General features: G+C 45.5%; 1 protein-coding gene across 1 annotated transcript in view; it reads right to left on the bottom strand.

Annotated features, from left to right (window-relative positions):
- rab9a (RAB9A, member RAS oncogene family) overlaps positions 1–21135 on the bottom strand; it is a 100784-nt gene extending 79649 nt beyond the window's left edge. The window contains exon 1 of the mRNA XM_072514108.1: positions 21006–21135. The gene's annotated coding sequence lies outside the window, so the exon portion shown is untranslated. The remainder of the gene's footprint in view (positions 1–21005) is intronic.
- Between the last annotated feature and the right edge of the window lie 4588 nt (positions 21136–25723).

Raw genomic sequence — 25723 nt, 5'->3', positions numbered from 1 at the left:
CCCCCCCCCTTAGGACCCCGGAGCCCGCCCGCGCCGCCTTGTCCCGCCGGTAAGGTAGGTGGTTTAATCTACGCCGGCAGGACAGGCATTTTAGCAGCGGGACTTCGGCCCATTCGGGCCGGAGAATCGCGGGGGGGGGGGGCCCGCCAACTGGCTCGGCGCGATTCCCGCCCCCGCCGAATATCCGGTGCCGGAGAATTCGGCAACCGGCGGGTCGGGATCCACGCCAGCCCCCGGCGATTCTCCGACCCGGCGGAGGGTCGGAGAATCTCGCCCCAGGTTAAACTTCTGTTTTCATTGACTAGAGTTCATGCCATTTTGACAACAACCTACAAATCCATAGAGTACTTGGTCAGCAGATGTAGAGTAAAGAGTGTGTATTGTGATTTTTCAAATACGGACCGAGCAGACGGAATTGTGAAGTTGTTGATCTCACCCACTCCCATAGAAGCATTCCATCTGCTTGACAAGTCTAAAGCATGTAGCATCAAAACGCTGCTGACGGGTGGATGTAAATACAAAGCAATCCTCGCAGATCGACAATGTTTATAGGTTCTAAGCATAAACCCAATTGTTGTCACACTCACCAGAACACCCAAACCTAACAAGACATGTGAAAGTTGTAGAGCTTTGGATGCACCAAAGGAATGCCAAGCTTTTCATTAATTCTTCATGGTATGTGGCAGAAAGAGCCATTGACCGCAGCAGTGCCCTAGAGCAAAGGCTGATGCAACTACTACCAACAGACCATACATGATGGGTACCTTCAAGCAATAAGAATGACTATCCGGTATCCCATCAGAAACATATACATGAGGTGTTGACAAGCCAGCTAACAACGGATACACTTTGCGGATTGCTAAAACCAGCGAAAGCAGAAGATATATCTTTAGATCTACAAGCTGACTTGATCAACATTGAATTAGAAGATGTTCTCCAAATAGATCTGGTACATTTTGCGCAATGCAAATGCCAGCAGCTATAAGAAGAAATGGTGAAAGAGTCTATGCTGCAGAAACTGTGGAAAACCGTTATCGAAGGATGACCAGGTTCAATTCAGCATGTCCACTAACAAGAGTTTATTTTGGCCATATTGGGATGAGCTAGGCATTTCCCAGGAAGTCACTTTTAAAGACAGGCAGGCCACTATCCAGGAATTTTTGCCTAATATTCTTCAATAACTTCATTACTTACACATGGGCATAGATCAGATGAGAAGACTTGCAAAAGAAACAGTCTATTGGCCGGCAATGAATAATGACATTGAAGTTGTCATCAAGCAGTGTGAGGCATGTCAAGAGCATATGCCAAGTCAGCACAGAACACCATTCATTCTATATGAAGTTCCTACCAATCCTTGTTTCAACACCGCATCGGGCCTCTTTCATGCCAATGGCACTGACTTCTTTGTTAACGTTAACTACTTTACCACGTACCACATTATTCAACATATGTCAAGTATATTTGTCCTGGAAACTTTTAAGTGCTATTTTCAGTTTATTTGGTGCACCTAGAGAGATTATGGATAATATCTGCAATTTATTGGCAAGCAATTTCAGGATATATGTGAGGAGTGGAGTATAGATCAGAAACTTCTTCTCATTACCCTAGATTTAACTGCCTAGCTGAATGAATGATTCACATGGTGAAATCCCTAATTCTCAAATGTAGACAGACTAAGCAAGATCAAAACATTGCAATGTTATATCTGAGAGCAACACCGTTAAGTGCAACTATTTCATCATCGGCTGAGCTCATGCCTGGCAGATCAGTATGTACCAATTTACCTACTCTAACCCATTCTACTCTCCAAGAAACTGGAGAGCACCTTTTAAAACTGCAAGAGAAGATGACCAATGTGCATGATAACAATTCAGGGACAGAATTGCCAAGTTTACAGTTGGGGGACAACAAGTGCGGTCCATGGTCTCATAGAATATACCTGGCAACCAGTGGAAGTGACAAAGATTTGTTCAAAACCAAGATCCTATGAAGTCATTACGCACAAAGGTGTAACGGTGACACAAAACTGAGGACAACTCAGATCCGTTCCAGCTCCTCACCCATCTTACAGTCCCACTCTATCGAGGACAAGATCCCAAATGCAACCAAAAACAACGTCCATGAATAACAATCTCATTGTGAGTATTTAAAGTTATCACCACACGATCTGGGTGTACCTGCAGATTACCGTTATGCTTTAGAGACTCAGATTCATCAGTTCATGCACATATGTAATAAAAGTAAAATATGAACTGCAACAAAAATATTGATACTTCTTTGGGAGGGGGGAAAGCATCTTCAAAAATAAAGGGGGATGTTGTAATATACCTTTAAGGGACATCAGCATGGCATCACCAGAAAGGAAATGTGTCATGCATACACACACACTCACACTCCTGCTCTGATGTCTTCAAGTCTTATATCTATGTAGAATTGTTCTTGCGTGTCTAGTCTTAATAAATGAACCCACATGTTTACCCAATCCCTTATGAGAGGTTGGCGCCTTGTGTCTTGTACAGTAAATAGACCTGAGGTATTACATTATAATAACATTATCCAGCCCAAATCTCACTCTCCACGTAAACTCCCTAATCCATATTCACAGTCACTCCTTTGGTCTTGTCATGCCATGGATTTACTAATCCCATTGTATCAATTACAGAAAAGTCTCTCTCTGATCACTTTCTTGAACATTTTCCATCCACACCCCCTTTTATGCCTCAGGCCTACTTCCTTCTAATAATCAGCCCTGGGGAAAAAACTATTCCCCAGTACAGCTACATTTTTTAAATTCCAACTGTTTAACCTTTGGCCCTCCATTCACCACAAGATCTCTGCAGTTACTGATTTGCTCGACCAGACTTACACTTCTACTTTTGACGTCTTAAGTGTCAACAAAACTACAACTCACTCTCACCCTGGTTGTTCCCCCAATGTAGGTCCTAATCTCTGTTTCCTTAAATCCAAGTATTCCACACTTGAAAAGAAATGACAGACAACTGGTTTAGCCATCTACTGCCAGATTTGACTGGACCACATAAAAACTATGAAGTTCTGTTCTTGTCAACTAAAACTGCTTGCAAGATCATCCTGGAATGCAGAGATAACTCCCAGATTTATATCTCTACTGCAAAGCATCTTCTTATACCCATTTCCCCTATTTCCTCCACCCTCACCTCCAAATGCGAGGAGTTCATGGACTTTATAAACACCAAGATTGAGACCATACAATTGGCTGCCTCTGTCATGTCCCTCCCTTTCTGTAGCACATCTGACCAAACTGCCTCTAAAGATTCCCTGGTCTTAGCCTTGAACTTGCATCTTTCTCCAGTATAACTGCTATCTACCCTCATGAAACCCAACTCCTGCTCCCTCAGCCTTATTACTAAACTGCTGACCATCCTTGTTCCCATGATCATCAATATTGTTAACTGTTCTCTTCAGGTGTTGTCCCTCTCTCCTTTAAATTTAACATCACCTCGCTCCTAAAAAAACTTCCTGACCCCACCATCTTTGCAAACTACCACCCTATCTCCAAACTCATTTACCTCTCTCAAGTCCTTGAACATTTTGTCACCTTCAGATTCTGTGTCTAAACTTTCCAGAATTCCACACTTGAATCCCTTCAATCAGGTTTCTGCCCTCCCACAGTGCTGAAAAGGCTCATTTCAAATGACGATGACAAAGGTTAATGACCCTCTCTTTCTTGACCTGTCTACAGCCTTTGACACAGTTGAACATACCATCCTCCTCCAATTATTACTCAAATTAGGCCTGTTTTCACTAGAATTTAGGATGTTCTGGGGTGATTTGGTCGAAGTATTCATGATATTAACAGGGAAACACAGGGTAGATAAAGATAAACTATTTCCATTGATTGGAGATTCTAAAACTAGGCCCACTTCCCTAGCTGATCAAGATCCTGCTGCAATGTTTTGATAACCTTCCTCACTGCCTACAAGGCCACCTATTTTAGTGTCATCTGCAAACTTACTGATCATGCCTTGTATATTCTCATCCAAATCATTGATATAGAAACAAACAACAATGGGCCCAGCACTGACCCCTGAGGCACACCACTAGTCACAGGCCTCCAGACGAACAAGCATTCTTCCATCATTACCCTCTGCTTCCTACCATCAAGCCAATTGTATATCCAATTTGCTAGCTCTCCTGGATTCCATGTGATCTAACCTTCCAGAGCAGCCTACCATGTGGAAAGTTATCAAAGGCCTTACAGAAGTCCATATAGACTACAATAAAACCACCCTGCCCTCATCAACCTTCATGGTCACTTCATCAAAGAACTCTAACAAATTTGTAGGGTACGATCTCCCATGCACAAAGCCGTGCTGACTACTCCTAATCAAACTCAATCTTTCCAAATGCCTGTATATCTTATCCTTCAGAATCTTCTCTATAACTTACCCACCGCACATTTTAGGCTTACTCGTCTATATTTCCCAGGTTTTTCTTTGCAACCCTTCTTAAATATGAGCACAGTATTTGCTACCCACCAGTCTTCTGGTACCTCACCCATGGCTAATGATGATACAAATATCTCTACCAGGGTTCCCTCAATTTCTTCTCTAGCCTGAGTGTTCTTGTATATACCTGTCAGGGCCAGGAGATTTATCCACCTTCATACATTTTAATACGTCCAACACCTCCTCTACTGTAATGAGAACTGTCCCAATATATCGGTACTAACCTTCCCAGGTTCCCAAGTCTTCATGTCTTTCCCCACGGTAAACACAGAGGAGAAATATTCATTGAGAACCTCGCCCATCTCCTGCGGTTCCACACATATGTGTCCACTTTGGTCCTTGAGGGGTCCTATTCTCTCTCTAGTTATTCTTTTTCCTTTTATGTACTTAAAGAATCTCTTTGGATTCACCTTTAATCCTCTCAGCCAAAGCTACCTCATGCCCTCTTTTTGCCCTCCTAATTTCCTTCTTGCGTATACTCCTGTATCCCCTATACACTTCCAGGGAATCCTTTGATTCCAGTTGATTGTACCTGAGCAATGTCTCCTTCTTTTCCCTGGCCAAAACTTCAATATGTTTTGTCATCCAGGGTTCCCTACTCTTGCCAGCCTTCCCCTTAACCCTAATAGGAACATATAGACCCTGAACTCTGGTTATTTCACTTTCAAAGGCCTCCCACCTGCAGGAGGTTCCTTTGCCCTCATACAAGCTATTCCAATCAACCCTTGCAAGCTCCTGTCTATTTCTATCAAAATTCGCCTTGCCCCAATTTAGAACTTGCACCTGTGGACCAGTTTTGTCCCTTTCCATAACTATTTTAAAATTGGTAGAACTATGGTCACTGGCCCAAAGTGGTCACCCACAGTCACCTCAGTCACTTGCCCTGCCCTATTTCCCAAGAGCAGGTTAAATTTTGTCCTTTTCCCAAGTAGGACCCTCCACATACTGCCTGGGGAAACTTTCCTGAATACACGTAACAAATTCCACCCCATCTAAACCCTTAACACTATGACAATCCCAGTCTATGTTAAGAAAATTAAAATCCCCTACTTTGGCAACCCTATTACTCCTACAAATCTCACCAATCTCCTTGCATATTTGTTCTTCTAATTTCCATTGACTGTTTGGGGGCCTATAGTACAACCCCAATAAGGTGACCATCCTCTTATTAATCCTTAGTTCTACCTACAAACCCTCGCTGGATGATCCCTCGGTTATTTCATCTGACTACTGCCGTGATGCTCCCCTGAATTAAAAATGCAACTCTCCCTCCTCTCTTTCCTCCACCTCTGTCCCGCCTAAGCACCTGTACACTGGAACATTAAGCTGCCAGTCCTGTCTCTCCCTTAGCCATGTTTCAGTTATAGGTATAATATCCCAGACCAATGAACCTATCCATGCCCTGAGTTCATCAACCCTGATGGATCTCTGTGTCTATTCAGAACTCTGGATATGCGTTATCCCTTTTTAATTCCCAAATAACAGATTCCAGACTGCGCTTCTTGGTAAAGTATTTGAAACTTTATTCATCAGCTTTAGTGTCTACTAATAAAGTTTATTTTTCAATACAGAATTTAGGAAGTTTCAACTAGCCAGGCAACAAGCTAGTCAGATCGATTGTCTTTAGCAAATACAGTGGTTGAATTCAAAATACAACAATAGTTTGTGGTAATTTCTTCAAATCAAGATGCACAGGACAAAACGAAACAAAAGAAAAAATGGTGATTTGCAAAGTAAGCAAGAGAATAGGTTTCAGATATTACGTAAGAATGATTCCGGAATAGAAAAGTGTTTTCTCATCCTGACAACTGGTCTTTTAATGAGATTACTATATTTAAAGTTTCATCCTCTTTACAGCTATGATTGGCTTTAACTAATTTATAATTCACTTACTTTGACCGAAATGTCAGTCTGTCAAATTTAAGAGATAAATGATTTGCGGTAATTTTCCATGGTGGTCTGAGAGAAACACGTTTCCCACAAGAAATTATCACCATGAGCTGACCAGCCGTTATCATCGAAACGGAACTGGGATGTCAGCCCAGTTTTCCATAACACAAAGGGTCTATTCTGCTATTTGGCCTTGCACTCGCTAGCAGTCTTCAAAAAACTTACAAAATGTGAGAATGGTGTATCTAATCTGATCAGTTCACAGTTGGTCAGCTTTTTCCTCACTCTCATGGTTAATATATTTTGATTTAGTTAAATACTCTTAAGGATTAAAGGATTTTTCCAACCAGGATTTCTTCATTAAACCTTTTTATTTAGTAAACATTTTATTGAGGTATTTTTGGTATTATAACAACAACATTATAAACAATGTACATGAAACTATAAACATAGTGCAAAAGCCCTCTCCCTCCCTTACAGGTCCCACCTTTATAACCCCCTACTCTAAGCTAAAGTACCCCCCCCCCACCCCCCCGCTTCTACTGATGATTAATTTTCCGTGAAGAAGTTGACGAACGGTTGCCATCTCCGGGCGAACCCTAACAGTGACCCGCTCAAGGCGAACTTGTTTTCTCCAAACAGAGAAAGCTAGCCATCTCCGATAGCCAGGTCTCCGACATCGGGGGCTTTGACTCCCTCCAAGCTAATAGTATTCGTCGCCAAGCTACCAGGGAAGCAATGGCCAGAACATCTGCCTCTTTCTCCTCCTGGATTCCCGGGTCTTCCGACACCCCGAAAATCGCCACCTCTGGACTCAGCGCCACCCTTGTTTTTAACACCGTGACATGACATCTGCAAATCCCTGCCAAAATCCCCTAAGCTTCGGACATGCCCAGAATATGTGGACATGGTTCGCTGGTCCTCCCGCACATTTTGCACACCTGTCTTCCAACTCAAAGAACCTGCTCAACCGGGCCACTGTCATGTGAGCCTGGTGAACGACCTTAAATTGTATCAGGCTGAGCCTGGCAAATGTTGTGGACGCGTTGACTCTACTCAACGCTTCCGCCCATAGACCATCATCTATTTCTCCTCCCAGCTCCTCCTCTCACTTGCGCTTCAGCTCCTCGGCCTGCGTCTCCTCTGACCCCATAAATTCCTTGTAAATGTCCGAGACGGTCCCTTCTCCTACCCACCCTCTGGAAACTACCCTGTCCTGAATCCCCCTTAGCGGTAGGAGCGGGAAGGTTGACACCTGTTTACGTAGGAAGTCCCGCACCTGCAGATACCTAAATTTATTTCCCCTTGCCAACCCAAACTTCTCCTACAACGCCCTCATACCCGGAAAGCTCCCCTCTATAAACATAACCCCCATCCTCTCAATCCCTGCTCTCCGCAATATCCGGAACCCCCCATCCATACTTCCCAGGGCAAACCGGTGATTATTACAGATTGGGGACCAGACTGATGCTTCCTCTGCTCCCGCATGTCTCCTCCATTGCCCCCAGACTCTCAGGGCCGCCACCACCACGGGGCTGGTGGAGTACCGTGCCGGCGGGAACGTCAGAGGCGCAGTTACTAACGCCCCCAAATTGGTGCCCTTGCATGAAGCCCCCTCCATGCGCTCCCATGCCGACACCTCCCCACTAGCCACTTCCTGATCATGGCTATATTCGCCGCCCAGTAATAGTTACTAAAATTTAGCAGTGCCAGCCCGCCCTCTCTCTTCCACTATCTCTTCCAACCCAATCGGGGCCCCCAGCCCTTCTACCAGCTCCCCGTCCACCTTTGGGAAATTCAGCCCCCCCAAGAAGTGCCTCATCCCCTCTGGCCCCATAGGGGGATCCGACCTGTACAGCCTACTGTAGAAATCCCTAAATGGCTTATTCACCCCTGCTGAATCTCCAACCAGGTTCCCATCTCCGTCATTTACTTTTCCTATCTCCATGGCTGCCTCCTTCTTTCTAAGCTGCTGTGCAAGCATTCTGCTGGCCTTCTCTCCATACTCATTGATCACCCCCTTTGCCTTTGTCAGCTGCTCCACCGCCCTCCCTGTGGTTAACAAGCTGAACTCTGCCTGGAGCCTCCACCGTTCCCTTAAAAGCCCACCCTCTGGGGTCTCCGCATACCCTGTCGATCTGTAGTATCTCCTTAACCAGTAGGACCATCTCTGCCCTTTCTACCATCTCCCTGTGGGACCGTATCGAGATCAGCTCCCCTCTAACCGTAGCCTTCAGTGCTTCCCAGACCATCGCTGCTGAAATTTTCCCCATGTCATTGACCTGCAAGTAGTTCTGAATACATTTCCTCAATCTCTCACACACCCCTTCGTCAGCCAAAAGTCCCACATCTAACCTCCAGTGCGGGTGCTGGTTACTTTCTTTACTAACCTGTAGGTCAACCCAGTGCGGAGCATGGTCGGAGATTGTGATCACCGAGTACCCCGTGTCCACCACCCCTGCCAGTGAGGCCCTGCTCAAAATGAAGAAATTGTTCCGGGAGTCCACTTTATGCACGTGTGCTTAGAAGGAGAACTCCTTCATCCTCGGCTGCCCAAATCTCCATGGATCCACCGAACACCCCCCCCCCCCCCCCCCCCCGCCCCCCGCCCCCCCCCAACTGCTCCATGAACCCTTTTAGTTCCTTTGCCATTGCTGGCACCCTCCCTGTTTTCGAGCTTGATCGGTCCAAGCCAGGGTCAATAACTGTGTTGAAGTCCCTCCCATGACCAACCTGTGCGAGTCCAGGTCCGGCATCTTCCCCAGCATCCTCTTAATAAACTCCACATCATCCCAATTTGGTGCATACACATTTACTAATATCGCCTGCACCCCCTCCAGTTTCCCACTGACCATAATGTACCGACCTCCCACGTCCAAGACTATTCTACCCGCCTCAAACACCACCCGCTTATTGATCAGGATTGCGACCACTCTAGTCTTTGAATCCAGTCCCGAGTGAAAGACCTGACTGACCCAGCCTTTCCTCAATCTAATCTGGTCAGTTGCTCTAAGGTGCGTCTCCTACAACATTACCACGTCCGCCTTCAGTCCCCTAAGATGCACGAACACATGTGCCCTCTTGACTGGCCCATTTAACCCACGAACATTCCAGGTGATCAGCCTAGTTTGGGGGCTCATTGGCATCCCCCTTCGCCAATCAGCCATCACCTTTTTTGGGCCCCCCTCCAGCCCACGCTCTGCGCCTCCACCGGCCTGCCCCCAGGCAGCTTCCGCCCCCAACCTCCTCTCTATCTCTTGGCCCAAGTCCCTCCTTCGTCAGCAGAACACTTTCCCCCCCTCCCCCCGCTAGTAACAACACTCTGTAACCCAGCCCCTTTGATAAACTGAACATATGCACACCCCACACTGCGCTTCCGTGAGCTAGCCCGCCCAGCTAGCTTGGTGGCCCCCATCCCTGGTGCCAGATAGACTCTCCCTATTGTTCCCTCCCCTCCGTTCATATAAACATACTCCAACATCAAACAATCCCCACACAACAGCCCGACAGAAAAACAACAAAATCTAAACAAGCACACCTCCATCCCCCAACAGTGCAAATGAATACCTTAACTCACTCAGCTCTGCCACTGGTCCCAAATCAATACAGAAGACATTACAAACAGTTTCCACAAAATGAAAAACGAGAAACTTTTTCTTTTAAAGAACAGAGAAACAAAAAGAATAAAAAACATGAACGTTGCAGCAAAGTTCAAAAGTTCTCAGTCCACCACCAGTCCTTTCCTTTTCACGAAGTCCAGCATGTCCTCAGGCAACTCAAAATAAAAGTGCTGTTCCTCATACGTGACCCAGAGACGGGCCGGATACAACAATCCAAACTTCACCTTTTTCTTAAAAACCTACTCTGGTTGAAGCCTGCTCTTCTCCTGGCCACCTCCACACTCAGGTCTTGGTCGACCCGCAGGATACTATTGTCCCACTTACAGCTCCGTGTCTGCTTGGCCCACTGTAGAATGCGCTCCTTATCAAGGTACCTGTGGAATCTCACCACCATTGCCCCCGGGGGGTCTCTCGTTCGCGGCTTCCTCGCGAGTGCTCTGTGAGCCCTGTCCACCTCCAAGGGTCAGGAGAATGCCCCATCCCCCAGAAGCTTCTCAAACATATCTGCGATGTATGTCCCAGTGTCCGCTCCTTTGGACCCCTCCGGGAGATCAACGATTCTCAAGTTCTGCCGGCGGGATCTATTCTCTAGGTCCTCCACCTTCTCCAGGAGCTTCTTCTGCTGGTCTCTCAGCATCTCCACCTCCAACTACACCGCAGTTTGATGTTCCTCCTGCTCAGCCAGCGCCTTCTCCACCTTCTGAATCACCCGATCTTGGGTGCCCATTTTAAGCTCCACCCGCTCAATCGACTCTTTTATCGGGTCCAAGCAGACCCGTTTCTGCTCAGCAAAGCCTTCCTGAATAACTTGCATCAGCTGCTCTGTAGACCGCTGGGTCGACAAACCAGAGGTCCGGTCCTCCGCCCTGCTGTCTCCTGCTGCAGCTTCAGCCCAAGCCTTCTCTGTCTTTCTGTTTCTGCCTTTACGAGCACTTCTAATCCTTCTCTCCATGCACCGATGTGGGAATTCAGTACACAATTGCCTCTGTCTTCAGTTTTACAGTTCAAGTCCGGTAGAAAATGGGGGAAAAGGTCCAAAAGTCCGACCCGAGCGGGAGCCACCAAATGTGCGACTTACTCCTTCATAGCCGCCACCGGAAGTCTTTATTAAACCTTTTATCTATCTTATCTAACCACAAAATCTGATTTCTATCAAACCCTCTTGCATTGAAATATATGTAATTTAATCCAACAGGTTTTCCCCGCTCCCTCCCATGCTTCCGCCTATCATGTCTATTCAGCTTGCCATTGCTGAGTACTGCTTCTCCTTTCAGCCCCTCATTTGCTTCCCTGCTGCTGATGATCTCACCCCCCTGCCAATCTAGTTTAAACTCTCCCTTGTAGCACTAGAAAATCTTTCCCCCAGGATATTGGTCCTCCTCCAGTTGAGCTGCAACCCGTCCCTCCTAAACAGGTCACCTCTGCCCCAGAAAATATCCCAATGATCTAAGAATCTGAATCCATGCTCCCTGCTCCAATTCTTTAGCCATGCATTCATCTGCCACATTCTCCTGTTCTTACCCTCAGTAGCACGTGGCACTGGAGGTAATCCAGAGATTACCACCCTCGAGGTTTTTCTTCTTAACCTTTTTCCTAGCTCTCTATAATCTCTCCTCAGGACCTGATGCGACTTCTGGCTGCTCCCCCTCCCCCTTGAGAATGTTCTGCTGCCGTTCCGAGATATCCTTGATGTAGGCACCCAGGAGGCAACACACCATTCTGGATTCCTGTTTGCGGCCACAAAATCTCCTGTCTGTCCCCCTATCTATCGAGTCTCCTATCACTACGGTCCTGTTTACCTCTACCCTTTTCCGCTATGCCCCAGAGCAAGTCGTATTGCCACAGATCTGGCTATTGCTGCTTTCAATTGAACAGTTATCCCCCCAACAGTATCCAAAATGGTATTCCTGTTTACAAGGTTAATGTCCATAGGGGACTCCTGCATTCTCTGCCTGCTCCCTTTGCCTTTCCTGGTGGTCACCCAGCTACTCTCTGACTGCACCTTAGGTGTGGCCGCCTCACTAAAACACTTATTTATAAAGTGCTCAGTATCCCAGATGGTCCTGAGAGCATCCAGCTCCTTAGCCCGGTCTCCAAGGAGCTGCAGCTGGGTGTACTTCCCAGAGGTGTAGTCATCAGGGGCAAAGGAATTCTCCCTGAGCTCCCACATCCTGCAGGAGGAGCATATCACTGCCCTCATTGCCAGCCCAACTGCACCAAGACTAAAGAGGAATGTTAAGAGGACATTACCTGAGATTACCCGTACTCTACTGAGACACCATTCGCCAAAACCTCACCACTCAAGCACTCTGCTGCAACTTTTCTAATAGCGCACCTCTCTCTCTCGCTCCTTTTTTCCTTCTCTTGCTTGTGGTCCACAGTGACTGTTTTGTTTTGGTTAGAGGAGGAGGGAGGGAGGTACCTGTCCCTTGACAACAGCTCCTCCACAACCCACTTTCTGGAAGCACTGACTGCCTGATCCAAATTTTCCCCACAACAATCTGCTGGGTGCTTTCCTTCACTTGAACACAGAGGGTATCTTGCTAGGAGGAGGAGGGGGGTTTAACTGTCCTTTGACGACAGCTCCTCCACAACCCACTTTCTGGCAGCACTGACAGCCTGATGCAAACTTCCCCTCAACAATCAAACAGCGTTGCCGCACTGCTGCACGCTTGCCTTCACTCGACGGGTGTCTTGCTGAGGTCCACTTTCTGGAAGTACTGACCGCCTGATGCAAATTTCCCCCTCAACAGCCAACCAGCATCACCGCTCTTCACTTGAAGCTAGAACAGCTGCTCATTTAAAATCTGCGATAGATTTGTGTTATGTTATGGGCCAGGGTTTAGAGAACCCCAAAGTGTTTCATGGAATTCACCTGACCCACAACTTTTAATAGATTGTGATATGGGGAGCACACGGCCCACTCTACAGGTGTGGTACAGCAGAAAATGGACCAGTGGTTTTTTAAAACAAAACAATGTTTATTCTATGAACTCAAGTTAACCTTTTTAAAACATACAGTGAACATCTAAGCAACCATTAATTCAAATACAACCCCCAAAGAATACAACACTAAGTAATTCTTAAGCTGTCCTTCTAACATCCAGAAGACTTTAAAAAAAACTTTCAGCAGAAGCACATCAGGTCAAAGTCACGCCTAAGAGCAGTTATTAGTTCTACATCACCAAAGGGTTGATTTACATTCTTTAGATTACAGAAAGAGATTCTAATACATCTTCAGGCTGTAACTGCAGCTATCCAGGTCTGAAAACGAAACTAAAACACACCCTGCAGCAAGCAGCCTAAAACGAAAGTAAAAAGCTGACAGACAGCCCAGCTCCACCCACTCTCTGACATCACTGCAGTAATAGACACCCATTTCTTAAAGGTACTCTCACTACAGATACTTATATACATACCCATTTATAAACACCCATTTCTTAAAGGTACTCTCACATGACAGTTAAGCAAATAAATTAAGGGATATGGGCTAAAGGCAGGTATATGGAGTTAGGTCACCGATCAGCCATTATCTCATTGAATGGCAGGACAGACTCAAGGGCTGCAGGAGCCGACTCCTGTTCCTCTGTTCCCTATGATTCCTAAGCCTGTACAGGACTGCTGTCATGTGTTTCCATTCTGTCCTATCTAATTATAGCCAGAGAATCATCTCTTGCAATTGTTTCACTTCCTGCTCCAGCACCATTACCTCTGGTGATCCTTAAAGACCTATCCTTGGCCTCCTCCTATTTCTTGTCCCCTTGGCAACAGCATTTGAAAGCACGGAATTAGTTTTCACATGTATGCTAATAACACCCAGCTGTACCTGATGATGATCTCTCAACTCTTCCACTGTTACAAAATTATCAGATTGCTTATCCAACATCCAGTGCTAGACGAGCAGAAATTTCCTCCAAATAAATATTGGGAAAACAGCTAATTTTGTCACTCCGAGTGCCCAATTTCAATTGCTCCATCATTTATGGCTGTATAAATCTTAAGCTCAGGAATTGCCTCCCAATACTACTCCACAGCTCTACTTTGCTTTCCTCCTGTGAGACACTCCTTAAAACGTAACTATTTAACCAAATTTTGATCATCTTACCCACTAAGAACATAGAACATACAGTGCAGAAGGAGGCCATTCGGCCCATCGAGTCTCCACCGACCCACTTAAGCCCTCACTTCCACCCTATCCCCGTAACCCAATAACTCCTCCAAACCTTTTTGGTCACTAAGGGCAATTTATCATGGCCAGTCCACCTAACCTGCACGTCTTTGGACTGTGGGAGGAAACCGGAGCACCCGGAGGAAACCCATGCAGACATGGGGTGAAGGTGCAGACTCCGCACAGACAGTGACCCAGCAGGGAATCGAATCTGGGATCCCGGCGCTGAGAAGCCACAGTGCTATCCACTGTGCTACTGTGCTGCCCACAACTGTGGCTCACTAACTGTGATTCGGTGTCATATTTTGTTTTATAATGCCGCAAAGTGTCAAGGAATATTTTATTCCTTTTAAGCTGCTATATAGATTGTTGATGTTGTTCTACCTAACAACAATGTGATGATGGCCAGATAATCATTTTTGTGATGTTACTGTGGGATAAATATTAATCAGAATGCCAGGGATAACTCCCTGTTCTTCGGAATACTGCCATGGGGTATTTTACATCCGCCTGAGAGGGCAGAACAGACCTGAAAGACGATACCTCAACAGTGCTGCACTCCCTTGGTCCTGCACTGAAATAATATAGATTCACAGATGAAGTAAACGGCAAAGGGGGAGTCCAAAGAGTTCATAAGAAAGACGTTTCTTCAGCACCACAGCAGTGTTTACAAATGACCCAGTCACACATCCCAAGGTTCTCACTCCTTTCTATCTGCTGCTACAGCACCCTGTTATACTAGTGCTGGCTAACTCACAGCCCAATCAGCTATAGGGAATCAGCAACAACAAAAGCCCGTACCTTAGTCCACACTCTTAAAACAAATTTCAGGGAAGGTGGCTGACAGCTCCAATTCATCCTTGTCGCCAATGAAGTAAACAACAAAGATGTAGTCCAAAGAGTTCATAAGAAAGACGTTTATTCAGCATCACAGCAATATAGCTGGCTTTTAATGCAGGCCAGCAACGCGGGTTCAATTCTCGTACCAGCCTCCCCGAACAGGCGGCGGAATATGGTGACTAGGGGCTTTTCACCGTAATTTCATTAAGCAATTTTCATTTTTCATTTCATATTTGCACAGGACCTGCTTACACATCTCAAGCTTTTCATTCCTTTCTGACCTGTTATACTAGTGCTGGTTAACTAGTTCTGGTTAATTCACAACCAATCAGCACGAGGGAACAATCATCCGCAGCTGGTTAAGTCCTATGCAGAATTATAACAACAGACCTAACAAATTTTAAATTTTAGGGAAGCAGCTACTGCCTTGAAAAATGAAACTCCTTTCTATATCACAACCAATAACTCAGCAGCTGTCTTCAAAATGCCAATGCGGCATATCTTTAGACGAACTGTTTCCCAAAAACATGGGAGCAAGTATTGGGTTTACAATTCAATCATTCTTACTCTTGTGAAACTTGGGTTTTTACAATAGCATACAAAACAGCTAGAAAAAATTCAAAAGGCACACACAATTTCTGATATACTAAACAGAAAGACAGAGTGATGGGTGCTGAAGTGCTACATTTTCTCAATATGACGAGCATTGAAATCATACATTCTGCGTTCCCTGTGAGTCAAAGGGTTTTGAACGAGTTGATGACAGTAAACAGAGTAGGAAGTGGCCTGTGGAAAGATTTCCCGGATCACCTGAAGCAAAAGCTTCAGGAATGTGACTGTCATCCAAAATCCTGGTAAAATTTAGAGATTTTGGATACTTGCTGTAAAGTGTGGTGCCACATTATTCAAAACCAACAGAGGGGTAACAACAAGAAAACCAATGGCACAAGGTTTGTTGCCAAAATAACGAGGAGACTAATAACGTTGGTGTTATTCATGCGAAAGTGCCACACCAATTTAAAGTGCACAGAAATCCAAAAGTTGATTTCCGTGATGGGTCTCTTTGCTGCTAACTTCACAAGAATGGTATTACATTTAGCTCATAATTGAACTGCATTGAAAGGAAATATCGTTTCTATATTTGTGTGCTAATTGTGAACTAAACTTGCAACAGAAAGTTGTCTTCACCATTTCAAGTCTAAGTATCTTTTTAGTGGCGTGGTAAATATTAATTACTGCCAGTCAACCTCACTGACACTGAATTAAAAAAAAAAAAAAAATTCTTCCTGTAAATCTAGAGTACCCAATTCATTTTTCCAATTAAGGGGCAATTTAGCATGGCCAATCCGCCTACCCCACACATCTTTGGGTTGTGGGGGCGAAACCCACGCAAACACGGGGAGAATGTGCAAACTCCACACGGACAGTGACACAGGGCCGGATTGAACCTGGGACCTCGACACCGTGAGGCAGCAATACTAACCACTGCGCCATCATGCTGCCCCTCTGGCACTGAAATTGACTGGTCCCTGCGTAGAGTCTCATTTCAATAGGTTCAAATTGCTGCTAGGAAAAAAATTAAGAAAGTTACAATTTTAAAAAACTTTTTTTCTATCTCTTTTTTCTCATTCTTAAGGCAATTTTTCTTTCTCTTTCTTTTTCTTCCCTTAAAGTTCATTCTCAGCCCTTGCATTGTCCAGTTCACCATCCCTCAATCTGATTGGTTGCTTGCCCTGTTCACTTAGATCCCAGAAGCCCTTGAGAGGGTGCCGTGCCATTTTCATCTTGCACTACCAGGAGGGCAAAATACCATTGTGATTAAATGGGTAAGGAAAAGTCTAAGTAACAGCGGGTATTGGCCACTGGCCTGCCACAGCACTTTCTGGCCTATCATTACAGAACAATCAATTAACAACACTGACAAATTATGGATATGAGTTATTCATCATATATTAGCTTTGGGAGACATCTCTCCAAATACCAGTTACTTGGACCCTTTCCCATGCTTCTATGTCATACCCCAATCATTAACTTGAAGTTTTTGGTGTGTGCTTTACTGCAGAATTTCTGCTTCCAAAGTTACTGTTGGTGCTTACTGTGTCATTATTGCCTTACAGTCAAGTCTAGATTTTCCAAAGGTTCCAATTCTAATTCTCTTCCCTGCAGCTTTCCAAAGGTTCAAATACTTTTTATTAGCATAAGAGTTTCTTTAAGTCGACCTTTTATACTTGAAATAGAAATTCCACAGCTTTGCAGTTGAGAAACCATTTATCATCCACAGAGTACTTCTTGTGGAGCCAGACCATTTAGCATTAAGCATAAAAATCACCACTTTGATATAAGCACAAGTCATTATGTGATTCTTAAATTTGATACAAATCTTGGGTCCTAGAAATCTAGTGAGACATTTTAATACATACATATAAAATCTGTGGTCAGTCAACTAAAAAGAAGTTAAGAGGAATGAATACAATAATTTATAATGTGAATGAACACACTTAATGACCTTATACAAAAATTTTAAACTAAGGATTTTTTTATTGCAGATATAGTATAACTTTCCCTCAAATGGCTTCCTTTCTGCTTCTTGAACAAATGTTGAAAATGTTGACTTTTCTCTTACATTGCTCATGAAAAGATGATTTTGATTTACCAGATTAAAAAATGAAATTTATATTAATACTGTGTATAATTATGGAAACTATGGAGTAGATTGAATGAGTATCTGCAAAATAACGGATTAGCAAATGTCAGACAGCATGAATTTAGAAATGAGAGGTCCTGTTTGACAAGTCTCCCTAATTTATTTGCGGATGAGGGGTTGGCACGGTGTCACAGTAGGTTAGCACTGCTGCCTCACAGTGCCAGCGACCTGGGTTCAATTCCAGCCTCACGTGACTAGTCTGTGTGGAGTTTGCACTTTCTCCCCGTGTCTGTGTGGGTTTCCTCCGGGTGCTCTGGTTCCCTCCTCCACAGTCCAAAGATTGCTAACTTGCCATTTAGAATTTAAGGATGTGCAGGTTAGGTGGGGGTCACGGGGATTTTACAGGGGAATGGGTTTATGTCGGGTGCTCTTTCAGAGGGTCAGTGCAGACTTGATGGGCTGAATGGCCTCCTTCTGCACTGTAGGAATTCTATGTGCATATAAAACTAATATTGAAAATTTGCAATAGCGTTTACCAGGAGTTCTAGAAAACCTTTGACAAACTTCCTGGAGGTTGCATTAGAATGTATGTGATTGCCTAATAGAATGGAATTGAATAAAACTTTATGAAAAAAGCACTCATAAAAGAGATGTGTGAAATTCTTAGGACAGAAACAGTTTTTTGTTCAGTCAGAGACGTTTGGAATTAGAAAAGCATGAGCTGTTATACATAATTCCTCCTTTATTTATCTCCCTTCATATTAAACTCCCTCTTGTGGTACATGTGTGTACAGTAACCTCAATTGAATGAAATGAACAATGTAATTTTCAATACACTACACCATGGTGTCAAAGTAGGGGAGAGTGAGAGAAGGGATTGTAATGCTAAATGCAACAGTTCAGGAGTCAGCACATGGGTTATTCATCAATGTATTCAAATATCCTCAAAACAGAACTCAAGCATAAGCCACGCTAATACTCCGTGGACATGGGTTCAAATTCCACTATAGCAGCTGGTGGAATTTAAATTAAATTAATAAAATGTGGAATATGAAGTTATCCCCAGTAATGGTGGGGAAGGCACTTACTGTTGTAAAAAAAACGTTTTGGTTTCCTCAGAAAGCTCAAAGTGAAGGCATTTAAATCCTTACTGGTCTGGCCGACATGGGATTACAGACTGACAGAAACATGGTTGACTCTTTTTTAAAAAAATATTTTTTATTCTCCTCCTTCTTCACATTTTCTCCCAAATTTACACCCACCAACAACAAACAATAATCCGTAACAAATATGTCAATCCCCATATCAATAACAACGATCCCAGCCTCCCACCAAACCCCAAACATTAACCCGCATGTTCACATAAACAAATGACAAAAAGGAATCAGGAATCACCCATAGTTACCATCAACACACACCGCCCCCCTCCCCCCAACTCTCCCACCCACCCACCCAAACTAATGTTCGATGTTATCCAGTTCGTGAAAGTGCATGATGAATACAAAGAGAACAAAGAAATGTACAGCACAGGAACAGGCTCTTCGGCCCTCCAAGTCCGTGCCGACCATGCTGCCCGACTAAACTACAATCTTCTACACTTCCTGGGTCCGTATCCTTCTATTCCCATCCTATTCATATATTTGTCAAGATGCCCCTTAAATGTCCCTATCGTCCCTGCTTCCACTACTCCTCCGGTAGCGAGTTCCAGGCACCCACTACCCTCTGCGTAAAAAACTTGCCTCGTACATCTACTCTAAACCTTGCCCCTCTCACCTTAAACCTATGCCCCCTAGTAATTGACCCCTCTACCCTGGGGAAAAGCCTCAGGCTTTTAATATGATGCCCATGATGCCCATGAATTGTAGAACCCCTCCATCCTTCCCCTCAGTTCAAACTTAACCTTCTGAAGAGTCAAGAATTCCAACAAGTCCCCCCGCCATGCCAGGGCACAGGGTGGAGAGGTTGATCTCCATCCCATCAGGATCTGCCTTCGGGCGATCAACGAGGCGAAGGCTACAGCATCTGCCTCCGCACCCATTTCCAACCCTGGCTGGTCCGACACCCCGAATATGGCCACCCGGGGGCCCAGGTCCAGTTTCACGTGCACCACTTTAGAAATTACCCTAAAAACCTCCTTCCAGTAATCCTCTAGCTTTGGACAGGACCAAAACATATGAACGTGATTAGCGGGGGCCCCCCCGCAACGTTCACACACATCTTCTACTCCTTCAAAGAATCGGCTCATCCTCGCCCTCGTGAAGGTGATATAGAAGGCGCTCTATATATCTGTATCAGCTCCAACCGCACGCACGAGGTGGAGGCATTCACTCTCCGGAGCACCTCACATCAGAACTCCTCCTCCATATCCTCTCCCAACTCTTCCTCCCACTTTGCTTTGATCTCTTCCAGTGATGCCTGCTCCTCTTCCAAAATAGCTCTGTAAACTGCTGCCACTACCCCCTTCTCCAGTCCCCCTGTCGTCAGCATTTCCTCAGCAATGTGGACGCCGGCTCCACCGGGAACCTCTGTATCTCCTTTCTGGCAAAATCTCGAACCTGCACGTATCTAAACATTTCCCCCTGCTCCAGCCCATACTTAGCTTCAAGCTGCTTCAGTCCTGCAAACCGACCCCTAAGAAACAGATCTTTTAGTGTCTTAATCCCCTTCTCCTCCCATTTCCGAAAATTTCCATCCCACCTCCCTGGCTCAAATCTGTGGTTCCCCAACATTGTTGACTCTTAACTACCCCCTGTGATGGAAGAGCAAGCCACTCAGTTCAAAGGTAATTAGGGATGGGCAATAGATGCTGACCCTGCCAGTGATGTAATCATTTGAAATGTTGGTCAAGCTCTCATATAAATCTATGCCAAATAAAGTCCTCCCCCAATAAGTTGAGTCAATCAAGGCTACTGTTGCACACCTCTTCATGCCGAGCTCAGCATTAAGTAAGGCAGTAGATTATTTGCTTGGCCTCTATGATTGTTTGTGACATAGGCAAACACAACACAAGGGCAGAAATACATTATGTTATAATAACCTGATGAAGTGAAATTATTTAGTAAAGGTTTTTAAATGTCTTTAAGGTATAATGTTAGATGCTTGACAAATCTGTGACTGGATTGGAACACATGCTGCAAATTGCATAAGTCATACACACAGTTAAAATATGCTATATGCTTAACTTAGTAATGCAACTGTTGTCATACATCTCCATTTACTAGAACAGCTGATTTCTGTACATTTTTTTGTCTCGGGCCTTCTGCCAGTCACTCTTCATCAGCACTGTACTCACTCCTTTCAAACTGCTCAAACCCTCGACATCAGGTGAAATGTTTTTTGCTGACTGTACCTACCTGCTCATTTCTACTGCAACATCCAAAGAGATCTATATTTTGTTTCTGGTGAGGGGCTGCTGCTGCCTTCAAGTTGGAGATGGTGCAATCTCTGTGGCTGCTGTTCTCTGCCACAGTAACACAGCTGGGTTGGGCACTGCAGCAGAGTCTCATGTGACTTCAGTCACCGTTGGAGCTCGACTCATTCTTTCACATCCCCATCTTCAGTACACGCTACATAAATCGCACAACAGAACCCTGTCTAACCACTAATCATTGATATATCACTTGTATCACATGCTGTCAGCGTGACACTGAATCCTCGTGAAAATAAAGTTTCAGTAAATGAATTAACCTTGTGTGTGCTGCACCACACACACACTCACTCATTCATTCATGGGCTGGAGCTTTAAGTCCAGTTGTTTTGCTCCTGCTGGCTGAGGTCGTCTAAATAAAACACCAAACAGCCTAGGATCTACCTGATCTGTATGGTTCTGAGACACTTCACTCCTGAGCCAGCAGGCGAATATTACTTACAGTTTTATAAAATATCCAAGTATTTTCAGCTGAAGGAAAATATGCACTGTATCCACCAACAAGTATGTTTTCTCTCAGTTAAGGTACTTTATAGACTTGTTTACCGCATAGAGGATGGCCATTCAGCCCGTTGAGTCAATGCCAGCTCCCTGCAGAGCAATCCAGTGAGCCTCACTTGGTTCCTGTAGCCCTGCAAGTTTATTTCCTTCAAGTGCCCACCCAATTTCCTTTTAAAACCATAGATTATTTCCACATCCACGACCCTCGTGGGTAACAGGTCATTTTCTCAGTTAGGTTCCGAGGCCAGTTCAGTGTCATGGCACCTACTGCAATCAGTGGAGCTTTTGCGGGACACCTCTCTTAAGTGTATCACTGGAGTAAAGTTGGGTCACCAATCAAGTAAGATATTTGGTGTTTTTAAAGAAACGGCAAGTCATCTTTTTTATCTGCACATGTTTTCCGATAGACAATGCGAAAGTATGTTGAACAAAAAGTACTTTTCTTCGTCATTTTGTCCTAGCCCGCACGAGACCTATGGGGTAGAAGCAATTAGGCTCCCCTTGAGCCTCATTGAGTACGAGGGATGGGGAGCCCATGGTACTCTAAGGACTTGTTTAGCCAGGTTTGGAACCAACACCTCAGACATGGCTGGCATCCGAAGAGCATTGTACATACTATTATTTCGTAATAAATCTAGTTTCTGTCATGATATACATCAGCATATCATGGTGCAATCACACACACACTGACACACTGATGGACATACAGTAGGACCAACCAGCATACACAACATCGCAGCCAATCACCAGTGAGAGCACACGCACTATAAAGACAGGGGATACCAGAGTTCCCGCTGATTCTAGCAGCAGCCAGCTCAGAGCACAGAGCTCACAGCCTGCCTCTCAGACATTCACCATGTGCTGAGTGCCTCACCTAGATAGTGATAGGACTGGGTCCACAGATAAGCTGGTAATGCACGTACCCAAGCTTACAGTATGTTATTACAGTTGAGTTGTTAATAAAATAAAGTTACACCATCTCCAGCTGTGTTGACCTGTTTGTAGACCAGAACACCCAACGCAACATGGTTCCAGGAGTGGACGCATACTAGCCCCTGTGAGACCTACCTGCAACTTATCAGCAATCCACTATCCTGCAGCATGGAGAACATCAACCCGCCGCCGCCGCTCCGCAATCTCGGGGTGAATTGGAAGCTTTTTAAACAGTGCTTCCAGCTCTTCCTAAAGGCCACAGACAGGGAGAATGCATCGGACACCAGGAAGATTGCCCTTCTTCTCTCCACGGCAGGGCAACACGCCACCCACATCTTTAACTCCCTTACATTCGCGGACAGCGATGACAAAACCAAATACAAGACAGTGCTCCTGAAGTTCGACGAACACTTCAGCGTTGAAGTCAACAAAAGCTTTGAAAGGTACCTGTTCCAGCAACGCCTGCAGGGTAAGGACGAGCCTTTCCAGTCTTATTTAACGCACCTCCGCATCCTCGCGCAGTCCTGCGGCTATGGGCACACCTCTGACTCCATGATACGCGACCAGATAGTTTTCGGGGTCATGTCGGACACCCTGCGCCAGCAGCTCCTTAAAATCAAGCAACTCACCCTAGCGACGGCCATCGAGACCTGCGTCCTGCATGAGAATGCCACCAGCCGGTACTCACACATCCAGGCAGCTGAAACGGCGCGGCAGGGGCCCCATGAGGCGGCGCGGGTCCAGACGATCGAGTACCTCCCGGCCCGTGGCCGGGAGGAGGACGGCCATTTCACGTGCTTTCCGAGGCCTCCCGCGCTTGTACGCGCCAAAAGAGGGGACGTTGATGCGGAGGAACACGGCGCACTACGCAAGACCGCACCACGCATGCGTGGTGGCGCAACGAACGCACTGACGTCATGATGTGCGGCAACTGTGGCTCTGCTCATTTAAAGCGGCAATGTCCGACCAAAGCGCGACAATGCCTACGCTGTGGCAGGCTTGGCCACTATGCTGCCTGCTGTTGAGCACCTCAGCCTGCCAACTCGCAACATTAACCAGCCTCGCAGAAACGTTCAGGCAATTCTACCCACGTTCACCGAGTCCGATTCTGACATCATAAGACCAGTGACACTGAGGACAGGGAGCCTTTCCGCATTGCTGTCATCAACAAGAACAAGCTGTCCCCGAGTTGAACGCACCAGCCGCTGTCGGTGCACAGCATTGATCCGGACGATGAGTTGTGTGCCACCCTGATGGTCAACCCGAATTTGTCGCCCACCCCAAAGACTTGATTTATAAACCTTGCACTATTGGACTCACTGATTTGTTCTGCCATACTGTTTAAGAGTTTGTCATCGTTTGTTAATAGCATTTGTTTCGTTCTTGATGTAACATAGTTTTCCTCTGCACCTGGCACCTTCCCGTGTATACAGCATAGCCACATGTACATATTGATGTAAATAATGCACACACATGATCAGACACACTCACTACACTTTATTTATTCTCATGTAGGCACATATTCTTTGCGAAAAGGGGGGATGTCATGATATACATCAGCATATCATGGTGCAATCACACACACACTTACACACTGATGGACATACAGTAGGACCAACCAGCATACACAACATCGCAGCCAATCACCAGTGAGAGCACACGCACTATAAAGGCAGGGGACACCAGAGTTCCCGCTCATTCTAGCAGCAGCCAGCTCAGAGCACAGTGCTCACAGCCTGCCTCTCAGACATTCACCACGTGCTGAGTGCCTCACCTAGATAGTGATAGGACAGGGTCCACAGATAAGCTGGTAATGCACGTACCCAAGCTTACAGTATGTTATTACAGTTGAGTTGTTAATAAAATAGAGTTACACCATCTCCAGCCACGTTGACCTGTTTGTAGACCAGAACACCCAACACGACAGTTTCTCTTCTCCACTCTCCTTCGATTCATCTGTGGTCACTAAAGTGGCAACAAGAATAAAAGCAACTCTCGACGTGTTTGACCGTTGGATGAACAACCTCCTCCTCTGCACTACAAGACTAAGGTTGGAATTTATTTTTCCAAGGTGCCGTTATTCGGAAGATTGGACCCGTTCGATGCAGGCATTGAGGATTGGATGTACTGCGTTGAATGTATGCGTTATTTTTTTCGGACAAATGCTATTACTGGTGAAGACCGACAGACGGTAATTATTTTAACTGCTTGTGGGGCCAACATTTATAGGGTGATAAAGAGCCTGCCATATCCTGCAGTCAAATTGTATTGTGGCGTGCCGAGTGGTCCCCACCAGGATCACTGTGCACGTCAATGGCCACCCTTTAGAGATGGAACTCGGTATGGGTGCTGCAGTTTTGGTCATTGGGTGACAGACATTCACTGGCATAAAATCTGGGATTCAATAATTACATTTGCAAGACACAGAGGCAAGGTTGGTAACTTATACGGGTGAGCCACCCGCCATTGCGGGGACAACAAAAACCCCAGTGATTGATGGACAACAGTCGGTAAGACTCCCGCTGATTGCAGTGAAGGGACAGATTTTCCAGATGAGGACTGGAGGCCTCTACAAAGGGCTGGGTTGTACCCTGCGGTTTTCCAGGCAGGATTAGGGAAAATTAAGGGAGCCATGTCAAAGATACAAGTGGATCCGCATGCACAGCCAAAATATTTAAGGGCCTGCATAGTTTCTCATGCGCTAGTAGAAAATGTTGACGCTGAATTAAGCCGGCTAAAGGGCCTCGATATTATCCAGCTGGTATGATTCTTTGTACCATGGGTATATCATTACTTTCTCTTTCCCCTTGCATTCTCTTATATTGCTATGGGCATGATTCTCCCAAAAAATGAATAAGTGCTATTTTGGTCAAATTTGGCAGGGTGATTACTGCCGGCTTTTTGGATGAGATCCAGACTTGTATTCACCCACACTTTCTTGGGGATTTAGGGAGTGTCTCACCAGTCAACCCACATTTACAATTTTTTCTGCCGTGGGGAACTACAATCGCCGTCCAGACCAGTGCCATCTTGAAAGGGTGCCCTGATCTCAAAGTGAGGCTGAGGGTCCCCACAAACTTCCACCTATGGACAATGCAACCCCTCACAGATATGGACAATGCCCCCATCCCTCAACTCCCAAAGGGCAACCTCCCCCCTTTCACTAAAGTTATCGTGAGCCTCCCCCACCACCCAGATGTTAGGGTGACC

Source organism: Scyliorhinus torazame, chromosome 8 (genome assembly GCF_047496885.1).
Source record: "Scyliorhinus torazame isolate Kashiwa2021f chromosome 8, sScyTor2.1, whole genome shotgun sequence".
Lineage (NCBI taxonomy): Eukaryota > Metazoa > Chordata > Chondrichthyes > Carcharhiniformes > Scyliorhinidae > Scyliorhinus > Scyliorhinus torazame.
Note: the sequence above shows the minus strand (reverse complement) of the source record. Positions and strands in the feature narration are given on the sequence as shown.